Below are 15,301 nucleotides of genomic sequence, written 5' to 3'. Positions count from 1 at the left end.
CTTGCCTAGGAAATCCCATAGACAGAGGAGCCTTAGTAAGGCACTCCAGATCTTTAATCTTCATTGTACCATGCAAGATCTTTTTTAGTTGTAGCATGTGAGATCTAGTTCCCTGACAGGGATCGAATCCAGGCCCCAAGCATTGGCAGCCCAGAGTCTTAGCCACTGGACCACCAGGGAAGTCCCCAAAATATATAAGCACTTTGAAATGTGAACGATGTTGCTAGATTGCCCTTCAGAAAGTTGTGCCAACCACTCTCCTGTCCACAGAGAATGAGGGTCCCTTTGCTTTCCCTGTACTCTGGCCAGCTGTGAGTAGCATTTTCATCTCCATCACTGAAACCATCTCTACTGTCATCTGTCTGTTGAAAAGGAGCTCATTGTTTTTATATTTATGTTTCTTAACATTTATGAGTGAGGTTTAGCATGTCTTGAAATACTTATTGGTCATTTGTGGGTTTTTTGGTGAACTCGTATTTTCATAGCTTTTATTTTTATTTTGGATTATTGTTACCTAATTATTGATCATATAATTATAACTCTTTGTCTAATAACAAAGTTAGGTTTCTTAAAATGTGTGCGTATGTGTGTGTGTGTGTGTGTGTGTATATATATATTCTTTTTTTGTCCGAGCTGCACAGCATGTGAGATCTTAGTTCCCCAACCAGGGATCATACCCATGCCTCCTGCACTGGAAGCTTGGAGTCTTAACCACTGGACCACTAGGGAGGCCCCCACATTTTTTGCTTATATTTTTTGGAAATATATTTTTTCTAATTTGTTGTTTATAAATATTCTTTTTTATGACCACATTAAAAATTCTTTTTATGCAGTCATTTATCAGTCTTAAGGCCTTTAATAATCTAATTCTGTTATGATGTGAATAAGGTATTGATAACAGTTTTTCTCAAGATATTTTCTTCCTAGATACACCTAGAGTGAGATCACTCGGATCAATGGATGTTCTTATGTTTACATTCAGGAAACATCCACAGAATGTCTTAACTGGATCAGTCCATAATAAAGCCTAGACAGCTTTTTACTTCGACGTCAGTGGGAAGTTCTGTAGGTTTTTTTTTACAGAGCAGTAATTAAAATATTAAGTGTGGTGTATAAACCTGTGGGATTAGTGAGTCATTTCTTTCATAGTCTCATAGTTGTTAGCCTCACACCTATAAATAGAACCTGAAGAATTATATGCATTTTCTTTCCTCTGTTCTGTATTTATAAAGAGGATGCCGTGTGCTAACTGTTGGCAGGCAGTATGAGGAAATAGGTCAACACATCAGAAACTCCTACAAGTTTTCTTTGGAACCAGTAACCTCCTCTGCTTATGGGGTAACACCACTGATAATAGACCGCAGATGTCTATCATCCGTGAAGGGGCATGCACATGAATTCCAGCTGCTCATCATAAATAGTGGACAAACACACAGGAACTAGAGTGTTTAGTCTATGACTCATGTACATCCAGCTTTTATGTGATGATTTTTAAAAATCTTCTGTTTGTTTTCCTATTATAGTGGGTAGACATTTTTGGATTGTTAAAATATTATGACAATTGTTAAATAACAGAATCAACATGAATTGAAATTATATTTAATTCAAACTATCATTTAAGGTATAACTGAATGAAGAGTTAAGATATATCTTGAACCATTTAGGTGGGCCAAGGCTTGACTTTGAATTTAATCTCATAGTCAGATCCTTTGATTCTGACATGAGTGGAATCAACACGTACTGAAATGTTTTTAAAATACCCCGTGCTCTGCAAGACACCATATGGACGAAGCAGAAATAGGAGACTTGGTAAGTTCTCACCCTTGTGATGAATTTACTGTGAAGCTGCTGGTGTTTAACCTCTAGGGCCCCTCACTGGGAGTACCCTCTACATAATTGATATTCACAATTTTATATTCTTTTTCTTAGAGAAAGCCCCTCAAATGACATAAGGTAGCCCTGCTAAACAAGGATCCACCTTGACAACTTAATATTTTACCGCAAAAGATAATTACACTTAGAAAACAAGTAGACAACTGCTTAAGATGGTATAAAAATGAAACTCTAACACTTTCTACAGAAGTTCAGAGAAACATATCCTACTTATTTTGCTTCCTCTGCAGACTTTGGATTTGTCCATATATATACAAACTTCACGAATGTTTCTTCCTCACTCTATTTCCTACTCACTCATATCCTGTGACCAAATGTCAATCTCTGATTTTAACCAAAATGCAGATTCTGTGAAACATTGGGATCTTAAATTGGTTGTTAGGGATTTTAATGTCTGTAATTTGGAGGTAAGCAACTAAGTTGCATAAATTTACCTTTTCTGAAGATAAGCTGGATTAACTGTTTTCTTATTAGTAAATTGTGGTCAACTTGTTTATGGGTCTCTGGTGGTCTGCTTTGTTTTTTCTAAAAATGATTTCTCTTGGATTCTTAATAGCAGATTACTTATCCTTTGTGAAATTAACACCGAGAAGTTATTATAGGATGTGCTAATCCTAAGCAGTCCAGAATGGATTGAAGGCAGATGCTGCGGTATTTATTTCCCTCCAGAGAAAAGCATATTTGAAACCAAACTTTGATTTTTCTTAAGACTTCCAATCATGTGGCTTTTTTCATTTGGAACTGTTTGCTTTCTGTGATTTAAAAATATTTGTGATAGTTTTTCTGTTTCATTCTACTAATATGAGCCTTTGTGATTGACCAGTGGACAGTGGTTTGCAGTTGTATATGGCTAATTCCCTGTGTGTGCCTTATCGCTTCCTTAGGGGTGATCAGCAGTTAACAAGAAATCCTGTTTTCTGTACTTCTCACTGTGGCTAAGAGTTAATTCTAAGGCTCATTGGCTTTCTTTTAACCTAAGAAAGTTTTTGAGTGTGATTTAGCTGTTTGTGTTTGGGCTCTGTGGCGCAGATGGTAAAGATTCTTCTTTCAGTGCAGGAGACATGGGTTCAGTTCCTGGATTGGGAAGATCCCCTGGAGGAGGGCATGGCAACACACTCCAGTACTCTTGCCTGGAGAATCCCATGGACAGAGGAGCCTGGTGGGCAGAGCCTGTGGGCTCACAAAGAGTCGCACACGACTGAGCGACTAATACGTTTACTTTCACTTCAACTTTAAACATACATTTCACTTAAAAATATGTTTTCTTCCCACTGTACCATTTAAAAAAGTAAGTTAAATACTACTGAAAACACCCCACCTCATATTTAGGGAGAAACCTACTTCAGCTAGTGATCCTCACTGAGAACCATGAAATGTCTATACAGACATCTAGATTTTTCTTCAAACAGCTGTCGCATTTGCTACTTTTAGGTTCTTTCTTGGTCATTCTTTCTTTCTCTGATATCAGAAACGAGCAGACTGCTAAGGACCAGAGAAATGGGGTGAATTAGATCTCCAGAAACTTTTGCTAAGCCACTAATGGCACTTAGGTCACAGTTTGAAAAGGATTGAGTAATAATCTGAATTGCCTCTTCATTTTGAGTGAATTCTCCCAGTGGGGGACTTCTGGAGGATAAAGGTTGAATGGCTTCAACCTTTGAATGGCCATCCCATAAACACTGTGCTTTTAAGACCAATCTGACTTGGGTTTGCTGGCTTAGGTCACCAGAGAGGAGACTAATTCAGTGGGTCTTTGAACTTATTTCTTCTTCCCATGTTTGATTGCCATGCATTTTCAGACTATCTTATTTAGTTCATTGATCGTTACCTGCATGTATATAATGAGACAGTTGAGGCTCAGAAACTTTCAGTCAGTAAGAAGCAGAGCTGGAATAAAAACCTATCTCTTTCTGACTTGGAAGCTCTTTCCAAGCATACCAGATCACCTTATATGTCATTTGAAAATGTTAATGTCATTTCTAAAGAAAAGGATGATTTGGCTATCTAGCTCCTATCCTTTTCTCTATTATCTCAGTTGATTGTCCTTACAAATTGCATTTCCTGAGGGATACTTCCTTCACACAGTTGTGAGCAGCTCAATTGAACATCCATGCTCCTTTTCATTCATCCACTGAAATGAGATTTATCAGGTGTTTTAATATCTACCATGTACTGTGCAAGGAGCTGTGCATATAATGGTAGACAAACCAGTCATGATTCCTGTCTTCTTCATGCTTAATGGCTGAGAGTAACTTAAATAAGCATACACATGAAGTGAAGTCGCTCAGTCGTGTCCGACTCTTTGCAACCCCATGGACTATAGCCTACCAGGCTCCTCTGTCCATGGGATTTTCCAGGCAATAGTACTGGAATGCATTGCCATTTCCTTCTCCAGTGGATCTTCCCGACCCAGGGATCAAACCCGGATCTCCCTCATTGTAGACAGACGTTTTACCATCTGAGCCACCAGGGAAGTCACAAGCATACACATAAATGTGTATAATTAAATTAAAATCAGTACTGTCCTTGGTAGGTAAGAGCTAGGTTCTATAACAGAGACAGTAAGGGAGGATGGAATGGGAGCGGAGGATGTTATCAAAACAAAACTTGATGTTGGCCAGTGATATTATGTCGTTCATGGGCTGTCAGGGTCCCTACTGATAGGGACCGTGTATCTGGAGTATTTCTGTTCGATGTACTCAGCAAAACCCCCTGACCTGAATCTACTACTTCCCAAAGATAACTCTTCTTGGAGGGTAGGAGTATAGCAAGTGCAGCAGCTCGGGAGGACTTATGCAAATATGTCATTACTGTGGGGATAGTAATCTTAAATCCATACTTTATGACACATGGAGTAGTCACACCTTCCTATGTAAAAGCTGATGCACCAACAACCAGCAAGAATGGAGCTGCCCAACCAATGAAACCAGTTCCTCCACAGCAGAGAGAAAGCGATCAAATATAAGACTTGAAAACATTGCATTTATTTCCATAGATTTCATCAGAAGTGCCACCACATAGGTTTCCCTTTCATTTCTTTTCATGCTTATATGGTACCATTTACATGTGGAATCTAAAATGAACCTGTATGCAAAACAGAAACATACTCACGGACATAGAGATCAGACTGTGGTTGTCAAGGAGGCGGGGAAAGAGGGATCCACTGGGAGTTTGGGGTTGGTAGATGCAAACTATTACAATTAGAATGGATAGACAGCAAGGTCCCACTGTATAGCACAGGGAACTATGTCCGGTCTCCTGGGCTTAACCATAAAGTAGAAAAGAATATTTTGAAAACTGTGTATATGTGTAAACCTGAGTCCCTTTGCTATACAGCAGAGACTGGCACAACGCTGTAAATCAACTATACTTCAGGTAAAAAATAGACTATTTTCAGAGAAGGTTTAGGTTCACAGCAGAATTAAGTGGAAAGTACAGAGATTTCCCGTATATCTTTTGCACCCATGCATGCCCCTACTATCAACATTCTCCACCAGAAGAGTACACTTATTACAACCACTGTGTGTGCTTAGTTGCTTAGTCGTGTCCAACTCTTTGCAACACCATGGACTATAGCCCTCCAGGCTTCTCCGTCCATGGGGATTCTCCAGGCAAGAATATGGGAGTGGGTTGCCATGCCCTCCTCCAGGGGATCTTCGCAACCCAGGGATCGAACCCAGGTCTTCCACACTGCAGGTGGATTCTTTGCCATCTGAGCCACCAGGGAAGCCCCACTGACACATTATTATCACCCAAAGTCCATAGTTTACATTAGAATTCAGTCTGGGTGTTGTACATTTTATGGATTTGGACAAATGTATAATGATACGTATCCATCATCATGGTATCACACAGAATAGTTTTGCTGCCTTGAAGACTCCTCTGTGGTCCGTCTGTTCATTGTTCCCTCCCCCAATCCCTATCAGTCACTGATCTTTTTACTGTCTCTGTATGTATGTGTATGTGCTCAGTCGTGGCCAAGTCTTTGCGACCCCATGGACGGTCCCTGCGACCCCAGGCTCTTCTGTCCATGGAAATTTCCAGGCAAGAATACTGGAGCGAGTTGCCATTTCCTTCTCCAGGGGCTCTTCCTGACCCGGGGGTCAAACCTGCGTCTCTTACATATCCTGCATTGGCAGGCACGTTCTTCCCCACTAGTGCCATCTGTGGTTTTTGCCTTTTTCAGAATGTTGTATTGTTGGAGTCATACATACAGTGTGTAGCCTTTTCAGATTTGCTTCTTTCACTTAGTAACACACAATTAAGGGTCCTTTATGTTTTTTCATAGCTTGATAGCTCATTTCTTTTTAGTGCTGAACAACATTCCACTATCTGATTGGACCTATAGTTTAATTACCCACTCCATGATGCTGGGAAAGATTGAAGGCAGGAAGAGAAGGGAGCAACAGAGAACGACATGATTGGATGGCATCGTTGACCCAATGGACCTGAATTTGAGCAAACTCTGGGAGATAGTGAAGGACAGGGAAGCCTAGCATGCTTCAGTCCACAGGGTCGCAAAGAGTTGGACATGACTGAGTGACTGAACAACAGCAACACTTACTGAAGAACATCTTGGTTGCATCTGAGTTTTGGCAATTCTGAGTAAAGGTGCTATAAACATCCATGTGCAGGTTTTTGTGTAGACATAAGTTTTCAGCTCCTTTGGGTAAATACCAGGGAGCAAGAATTTTGCATCATATGGGAAAAGTATACTTAGCTTTGTAAGAAATGATTAAACTGTTTTCTAGAGTTTCTGCACCATTTTGTGTTCTCATGAGCAGTGAACGAGAATTCCTGTTGCTCCACGTCCTTGAGAGCATTCGGTGGTGTCAGTGTTTTGGATTTTGGCCATTCTAATAGGTGTGTAATGGTATCTCACTGCAGTTTTACTTTGTAGTTCCTTGGAAGGAAAGTTATGACCAACCTAGATAGCATATTCAAAAGCAGAGACATTACTTTGCCAACAAAGGTTCGTCTAGTCAAGGCTATGGTTTTACCTGTGGCCATGTATGGATGTGAGAGTTGGACTGTGAAGAAGGCTGAGCGCCGAAGAATTGATGCTTTTGAACTGTGGTGTTGGAGAAGACTCTTGAGAGTCCCTTGGACTGCAAGGAGATCCAACCAGTCCATTCTGAAGGAGATCAGCCTTGGGATTTCTTTGGAAGGAATGATGCTAAAGCTGAAACTCCAGTACTTTGGCCACCTCATGCGAAGAGTTGACTCATTGGAAAGGACTCTGATGCTGGGAGGGATTGGGGGCAGGAGGAGAAGGGGACGACAGTGGATGAGATGGCTGGATGGCATCACTGACTCGATGGACGTGAGTCTGAGTGAACTCCGGGAGTTGGTGATGGACAGGGAGGCCTGGCGTGCTGCGATTCATGTGGTCGCAAAGAGTCGGACACGACTGAGTGACTGATCTGATCTGATTGGCAAATGACAGTGAACATTTTTTTCATATTTGGACTTGTCATCTGTGTATCTTCTTTGGTAAGGTGTCTTTTCAGGTATTTTGCCCATTTTTAAAATTCTGTTGTATGCTTTCTTATTGTTGAATTTTAAGAGTTCTTTGTGTATTTTGAATAACAATACTTTATCAGATGGGGCTTTTGCAAATATTTTCTTTTAAGTCTGTGGTTTGTCTTCTCATTCTCTTGATACCGTCTTTTGCAGAGCAGAGGTTTTTTATTTTAATGAAGTGTAGTTTATCAAATTTTTTTCATGATTTTTGACTTTGGTCTTATATCTGAAAGATCATTATCATACCCCAGGTCATCTAGGTTTTCTCATATGGTTTTTTCCTAAAAGTTTAATAGTTTTATGTTTTACATTTAGGTCTATGATCTATTTTGAGTTAATTTTTTGACATGTGTAAGGTGTTTGTCTAGATTCATTGTTTTGCACACCAGTGTCTAGCTGTTCCATCACCCATCATTTTCTAGAAAAGACTACGTTTGCTCCACTGTATCGCCTTAGCTCCTTTGTCAAAGATCAGTTGACTGTATTGTGCAGGTGTATTTCTGAACTTTTTATTCAGTTGATCTATTTGTCTATGTTTTCATTAATACCCCACTGTCTTGATTGCTATAGCATTATAGCAAGTCTTGAAGTCAGGTAGCATCTGCCCTCTGACTTTGTTCTTCTTCAGTATTGAGTTGGCTGTTCTGTAGTTCTTTTGCATCTCCATATAAACTTTAGAATCAGTGTGTCAAAATCCACAAAATAATTTGCTGGGAGTTTGATTGTGATTGCACCGAACCTACAGATGGGGTTGGGAAGAACCGTCTTGACAATATTGAGTCTGCCTATGAACATGGAATCTCTCTCCCATTATATAGTAGTTCTTTGATATCTTTCATCAGAGTTTCATAGTTTTCCTTATATAGACCATGTATATATATTTTGAATTTATACCTAAATATTTTAATTTTGTGGGAGTACTGATGTAAAAAGAGTATGTTTTTAATTTCAAATTTCACTCATTTATTACTGGCATATAGGAAAGTGATTGACTTAAAAAAATTTATTTATTTTATTTATGAATATGCTGGATTGTTGCTGCGCTCGGGCTCTCTCTAGTTGTGGTGAGCAGGGGCTTCTCTTCGTTGCGGTGCACGGGCTTCTCATTGTGGTGGCTTCTCTTGTTGCGGAGCACAGGCGCTAGGCACACGGGCTGAGCCACAGCCTGGCACTGAGTTGTTAATAATGTATTAATTCGTCATAAACCTAAGGAAACTCCTGACTTGTAAACAGATTCTGTGGTTGTCAGGGTGCTGCCTACTCCTTGCTCCCAGTCCTAACCTGTTTCTTTGGGCAAACTTCCAACCTTCCTTGTAGCCGTGGCGGCTGTAGCGTGCTAACAAGACAGATCTGCAGCTGGTGGTTTAGAACTGTTACCAACCACAGGTGGAAGGAGGAGGCACTGAGGAGCCACTGGGCTCTCTGGGGGCAGCGAACGGGCCAGAGAAGAGAAATGGGTGGCCAGGCCTTGGAATGGAAAAACCCCAAGAAACCTGACGGCAAGGGCGCGACGGCCATCAGACTTGAGAAACGACTTGATGTGTGAATGAGAATCAAGTTCTAGCAAGAGACACCTTTTAGTTTTCTTCCCCTGGCTGAATAGGGATTATAAAGTCTTTAATTTTTTTTTTTCTTGGTCTCCCATTCAGACAATTGTGGGTCAGGGCTGGAGGTGAAGATGTTATTGTCAAGGAGAATTTTTGCAGTGTTTCATAACTGTCAAGTGGAACAGAAATACTAAGTTCTATGCGCTTAAGTCTCAGGGACTAACATGAAGATACGGTGGTGAATCGAAGGAAGGTGGAGGGCCCTTCACAGCAAAGACCCAGAGGGGAGGACTGAGGCTCTTTCTGGGTCTTCTGGCTTTTTCTAATCACGGGGAAAGTTTGCCTCAAGAACCGGACCTCGTGTGTGAATGCACGCTGCCTGGTTCCCTGTCCAGCACCACTGGCCTCTTCCAAGAACAAGGAGTTTTTACCTTGTTGCCTCTGACCTTTGTCTTCTCCTTGAATAACTGGCTTCACGATGGTAACAAGACCCTTCCAAGGTAGGCTTGATGGCTGTGACCCAGTAGTCGGGCCACGCTTGAGTGGAGAGGTGCCCACCGTGGAGGATATTATTCAGGGTGATTAGAAACATCCCCCGCAGCTGCTCTGTGGTGCAGAGTCCACAGCCCTCACCAAGGCCTCACTTGGTGTTCCCGACATCTGCAGGCTATTTCTCCGTGTCATTATCCTGACTCAAGGTCAGCTTCTGAACATTTTCCTCATACCTGACCTGTGTTCTTATGGGTCAGTTAAAGAAAAAAATGCCTCAGATGTTCCCAGGCTGGGCTTGATGAGAAAAGCAAAGGCCCCCAGAGGTCCCTGAATCAGTGGCTTCCTGTGCGGTCTCCCCTGCCCTGACTTCCTCCTCTCTGCTCTCTCATTGTCCCTAGTAAGTGGCTTCTGCCCTCTCCTGCCCTCCCCTCCCACTCTTTTATTCGTGATAGTCGAGGGCATGATTTAATTCACTTAGCCAGTGTTTAGTGAGTGTCCCCCAAGCGCAGGCTCTCCTCCAGGCTCAGGGCAGGTACCAGTAAGTGAGATGAAAGGTGAAATCAAATCCCTGACCATGGCCGGCTTGGCCCTCGGGGTCTGCCCCTGCCGCCCCCATGCTCACCTCCTTCTCTGCTTCATCTCTTCTGCTCCCATCTCACTGGCCTTCTGGACGGTTCTCAAGCACTTTGTCATGCCACTGCCCCAGGGCATTTGTGTAGCCTCTCTCCTCCTCTTGGAAGGCTCCATTCCTGGAGATCTCGGTGGCCTGCTCCCTGACCCTTGAAAGATTTTAGGTCATTGTCATGTTCGCATGGGGCCTGCCCTGGACTCTAGGAAGCTGCCACCTCAGGCTGTCCAGTCATGTCTGAGCACCTTTAGCTGCTTTTTTTTCCCTCCATTGCACTTTTCACCATCTGACTATTCTATATTCACTAATCACTAGTTTATTGTTCATCTCCCCGCCCTCCCCCCATGAAAACAGGGGCTGGGGTTCGTTCACTGCTGTATCCTCAATGCCCAGAATAGTACCCAAACATAAGCTTTAATAAATAATGAGGACTAAATGAGTGGAAAAAAAAGAATGATTAAGTGAAAAATCCAAGAATTTATCACTTGGTGGAGGGACACATAAAATAAATAAAATAACTGTGGTTTGTGTGATAGGGTGGTGGCTCAGAGGCTGGGCTCTGGAGCCTGACTGTCAAGGTTCATGTCCTTGCTTTACTGATTAGCTGTATCTTCGAGGGCAAATGGCTTAAGCTCTCTGGGCCTTATTTTCTCATTCATTAAATAGGAAGAAGAAGAATTCTATCATATAGGATTATGTGCTTAGTCGCTCAGTTGAGTCCAACTTTGCGACCCCATGGACTCTAGCCTGCCAGGCTCCTCTGTCCATGGAGATTCTCCAAGCCAGAACACTGGAGTGAGTTGCCATGCCCTCCTCCAGGGAATCTTCCCAACCCAGGGATTGAACCCAGGTCTCCCGCATTGCAGGTGGATTCTTTACTGTCTGAGCCACCAGGGAAGCCCCATATAGGATAAGCGTGAGATCATCCATCCATCCAAATGAAACAATCCATGTAATGTGCTTAGCACAGTGCCTGGCCTGTAGTGAGCTCTCAGTAATTATTAACTGCTGTAATCAAGGGATCACTTGCCATAATCAAGTGGAGCCTGAAATGTTCATCAGGATTATCCCCATCCTGGTCTGATGTTGCTGAGACTCTTCTGTTAGGGAGTAGAGGTTAGAAAGCTGCCCTCCATACCCCCACCAGAAGGGCTGTCCCGGGGTTAACTTTATCTTAAGATTTCTCTGAACTACAGGTGTCCCTGGTCCTCCTTTCAAACACATATTAAACATTTTTTTCTGCCCAGATAGGCTCCAAACAATACATCCATTCCCCTTGGAAATAACTGTTTTCTGTTTAAATATTAGCAACCAGTTAAGCATGAGTTTTTTTTTTTCTTGTCATTTCTAGGTAACAGTAAATAATTTATACTTTTGAAGACTTTCACAATTCTTTCTTTTGCCTTGTGACTATATAGAAAACCATGTCAGAAGTTATCCTGATAATTTGTATTTTAATTTAAGTTTTTTGAATTACCATTTAAAGAAGGGCAGTTTCTCAATGGTAAGCCTTCTTAAGAAGTTGGACTTTGATCTTAAATCCTAGGGAGGTTTTGCAGAAATTGGAGGTGACATTGTTGACAGGTTTGTCTGTAGCTACTCATTAATTAAACACACACACACACACACACATACACACTCTTTATTTACTCCCCTGGAGTAAATGAATTGAACTTGGCTTTGGTTTTTGATGGGAAGCTATGAGAGGGTCCAGGAAACATCAAAGAAACACTCTTAATCTCATAAAACTAACTCTTAACTCTCAAATGACCTAGCTTGAACACTAAAAAGATCTTATTTCCAATTCTGGTCTAGTTTCTTTTCTGTAAGATTTAATTCTCCTTAATGATAAGAAACGTGCAGAGGCAAATAATTATCCCCTCCCCAGTCCGTTAAATTCCAGTGGGTTGTAGGCTTTTAAATTTATCTTGCTTCCAAAGGTCTCCTCTGTAAACGGTATATATACATTATTTTGCATTTTATACTGTTTATGCCTTCAAGATATCAGCTTTAAGATCTTATTTACTTACTTTGCATTTTAATTTTATATTTTTTTGTAATGATCCCAGCTATCCTAAAGCTTTTCCCTGGAAAATCCCATGGATGGAGGAGCCTGGTAGGCTGCAGTCCATGGGGTCGCTAAGAGTCGGACACGACTGAGCGACTTCACTTTCACTTTTCACTTTCATGCATTGGAGGAGGAAATGGCAACCCACTCCAGTGTTCTTGCCTGGAGAATCCCAGGGACGGCTGAGCCTGGTGGGCTGCCATCTATGGGGTCGCACAGAGTCGGACACGACAGAAGCGACTTAGCAGCAGCAGCAGATTGTTAGAAATGAAGGCACAGATAGGTTAAGACATGGATATAAGTAAAAAGTCACATGATGCCTTTATAGAGACAAACTTGAACCTAGTTGGTTGTTAGGAAGTTCATTTTCATGTCTGCTTAGGGAACCTTGCTAGAAATAGTCATCAACATTCCTATTCGTGCTAGGCACTGTTTTAAGCTCTAAAGAGACAGCAGTCCTGCTCTTATGGGGTTTATGTTCTAATGGACAGTTAACATAACAGCTATATTAATTGTACAGTATGCTGGAAGGCATTAAAGGCTGTGGGAGAGAATGAAGCAGTGGTGTTAGTGTTTCGTTTTCATAGGATGATCACGGAAGGCCTCACTGGTAAAGTGACGTTGGCGTAAAGACCTGCAGGAGCCCAGGGAGTGCGCCATTGGAGTGGGCCTGGGAAGCAGTTGACAGCAAGTGCAGAGATTCTGAGGCAGGAAGATGCCTGATGTGGGGAAGAGCCAGTGAGGTCAAAGGAGACTGAGTGAGTGCAGGAAATGTGGTCAGAGATACCAAGTGGCAGGTCACTTAGGGCCTTGGGAGACAGGTAAGACATGGACCTTTTCTCAGAGTGGGGAAGAGTGGAAGCCGGGGGAGGGTTTTGAGCCGAGCAGTGGCATGAACAGCATCACTTGGCAGAAGCCAGGAGAGAAGTTAAGTGGTTGTTATATTGATCTCAGCCAAAGATGGCGACAGTGGGAGCCAGAGTGGAAGTGATGAGAAGTGCTAGGATTCAGGGTATGTTATAAAGGCAGAACTGAGAGGGTTTCTGGTGGGTTGGGCAGAGAAGAGTTAGGGATGCTGCAGCCTTTGAGCCCAAATACCTGGACCATGTGTGCCAACACATGCGAGGCTTGTTATTGATGGTTCTTACTGTCTGGTCTCCGAGTTTTTACCAACCAATCATGCTGGTCCCAATTATGAGCCTCTAGATTCTCTGCTGGCGAGGAGGAGTATCTGAGTGGTCTTCTGAGCAGATGGTACCAGGTTCGCTAAAGAAAGAGAACTTCACTCACTCTCCATTGTCAGTTGCTTAGTCCATGACACTATCTGATGCACCTGTGGCACCATCTGGGAACAGAACTGTGATGGGTGTTCATGTTATCCCAACCATCCTTTCAGTTCTGGGTCTGCAAACCGTAGAGAAAGAGCAACTGAATATGAGACGCTTAAGACATGGGATGGGAAGGTCAGGGGATTTTTAATATAAACATCATCTCTGGAAAGAATATGTGTCTTTCCCTTGTAAAGTCTTTTCTCCCCTTTTATTTCTGTCTCTCAGAGATTCTAGTTGGTGCATTGTTTCCAGGATAACCAGAAAGAGAATTAATGAAGGAACACAGAATGTGACGAAAACAAAATCCCACATTTAGTCACTGAGGGCTGGCGGGCAAGAGTTGATGGGTCACTCTGGTCAGAGGGGTGGCGTGGCACGGTGGCCCCCCATTTCACTGCACTCGCCTCATCTTTCCTGCTTAAATAAACCACAGAGTCTGTTGCGAGGGAACATGAGGACAGGGTTCACTATGATGGTGGCCAAAGAGAGAGAGCCAAGAAATCCCACTCTGTTTATTTACTAGGAACCTTCCCCAGCCCTGCCTTGCTCACGGGGGGCCTGCATTAGTCTTAATCTGCCCGGTTCTTATCTCAGGGAAAGCAAAGGGTAGCCCTGGAAGCCTCTAAATAGCAGGTGCAGAATGAAGAGGAACAGGAAGGGCGGAGGCCAGTGGAAAATATCTTTGGGAGGCCAAGAAGTCCATAAGGCTGATGAGCTCAAGAAAGGAGCAGGTGGAAGGGAGGCGGGGGGAGGCTAAAGCCTAAGGGCGTACACTGGAACCTCCCGGGATAGGGCAATGGGGAGACCAGATGGACTGGCATTCGGTCAAACCAGATGGCGGGCTTTTATGTTTTAAAGGACTTGTAAATCCTCAGAACAAGGAACCATAAGGGTCCTGGGGCCCTTAATCCCATTAGTAGAAGACAAAAATGTGCTCTTTAAAAATGTAAACCCTGCCAGTTTTAGAATTTCTGTTACCAAAACTTTGGGACAGATTGCCAGCTTGTGAAACTCCAAGGAATCTGTGAATGCTCCACTGATGGGAAGAGAAACTGCAGAAATAGTCTAGATGTTCTAAGTGAATAACATAGGCTACTCCTTAAGAATTTGAAGTGAATTTACTAAATGTATATTCTGAGCCAAATGAAACATGGTATTTCTGTATGAAATAGACTTGCATTACCTATGGAGCTGGAAGGACACCTAACAGTGTGACTAGGGACTGATCAATTATTGAGCAAGTTTTGAGTCTGTAATGAGAGAGATTTTATTTTATTTTATTTTTTAATGAGAGAGATTTTTAAGTTTAAGCACTGGTTGCTTTGTGCCCCTATGTCCCCCTCCCCCAGTGGCTGGGGAAGCCTAGACCAGCCTCAGTGTATACAGTGCTGCTCTCATGGTTGTTGAGACATGAGGATTCTGTTCTGCAGTGCTTGTCTCTATCTCAGCCTAACCTGAGGGTTCAGAATCATTCCCATAACGCTTCTTCAATAGAACTTATCCTCAAGGAGACCAGACTCATAAGCAGAGCATGGAGTGATCAGCTTGTGCCCACATGTGGTGCAGGCATGAAGGCTGAGCAAGCAAAGCCACATGTTCCTTCAGTGGATACACAGAGGGGCAGAGGTGAGGGGTTGATGCTCCAGAACTCAGGAGGAATCTCCGATCTGTGCCTCATGTAATGACTGATTCTCCTGCTAAGGGGAAAAGCCCAAGTTCATCTAAAATATTCAAAGAAATGTTGAGTAGTTGAGAATGTTTGAGAAAGTTTTAAGTAGTGTGATTCATCATTAAATCACTTTTATGTAGGAGTAAAATA

At 42.5% G+C, this 15,301-nt stretch overlaps 1 protein-coding gene across 9 annotated transcripts in view; it reads left to right on the top strand.

The window, feature by feature from the left end:
* RGL1 (ral guanine nucleotide dissociation stimulator like 1) overlaps positions 1-15,301 on the top strand; it is a 280,330-nt gene that overhangs the window by 192,793 nt on the left and 72,236 nt on the right. The gene's annotated exons all lie outside the window — the stretch shown is intronic.

The sequence above is a fragment of the Bubalus bubalis genome, chromosome 5, assembly GCF_019923935.1.
Source record: "Bubalus bubalis isolate 160015118507 breed Murrah chromosome 5, NDDB_SH_1, whole genome shotgun sequence".
Taxonomy (NCBI): domain Eukaryota; kingdom Metazoa; phylum Chordata; class Mammalia; order Artiodactyla; family Bovidae; genus Bubalus; species Bubalus bubalis.
Note: the sequence above shows the minus strand (reverse complement) of the source record. Positions and strands in the feature narration are given on the sequence as shown.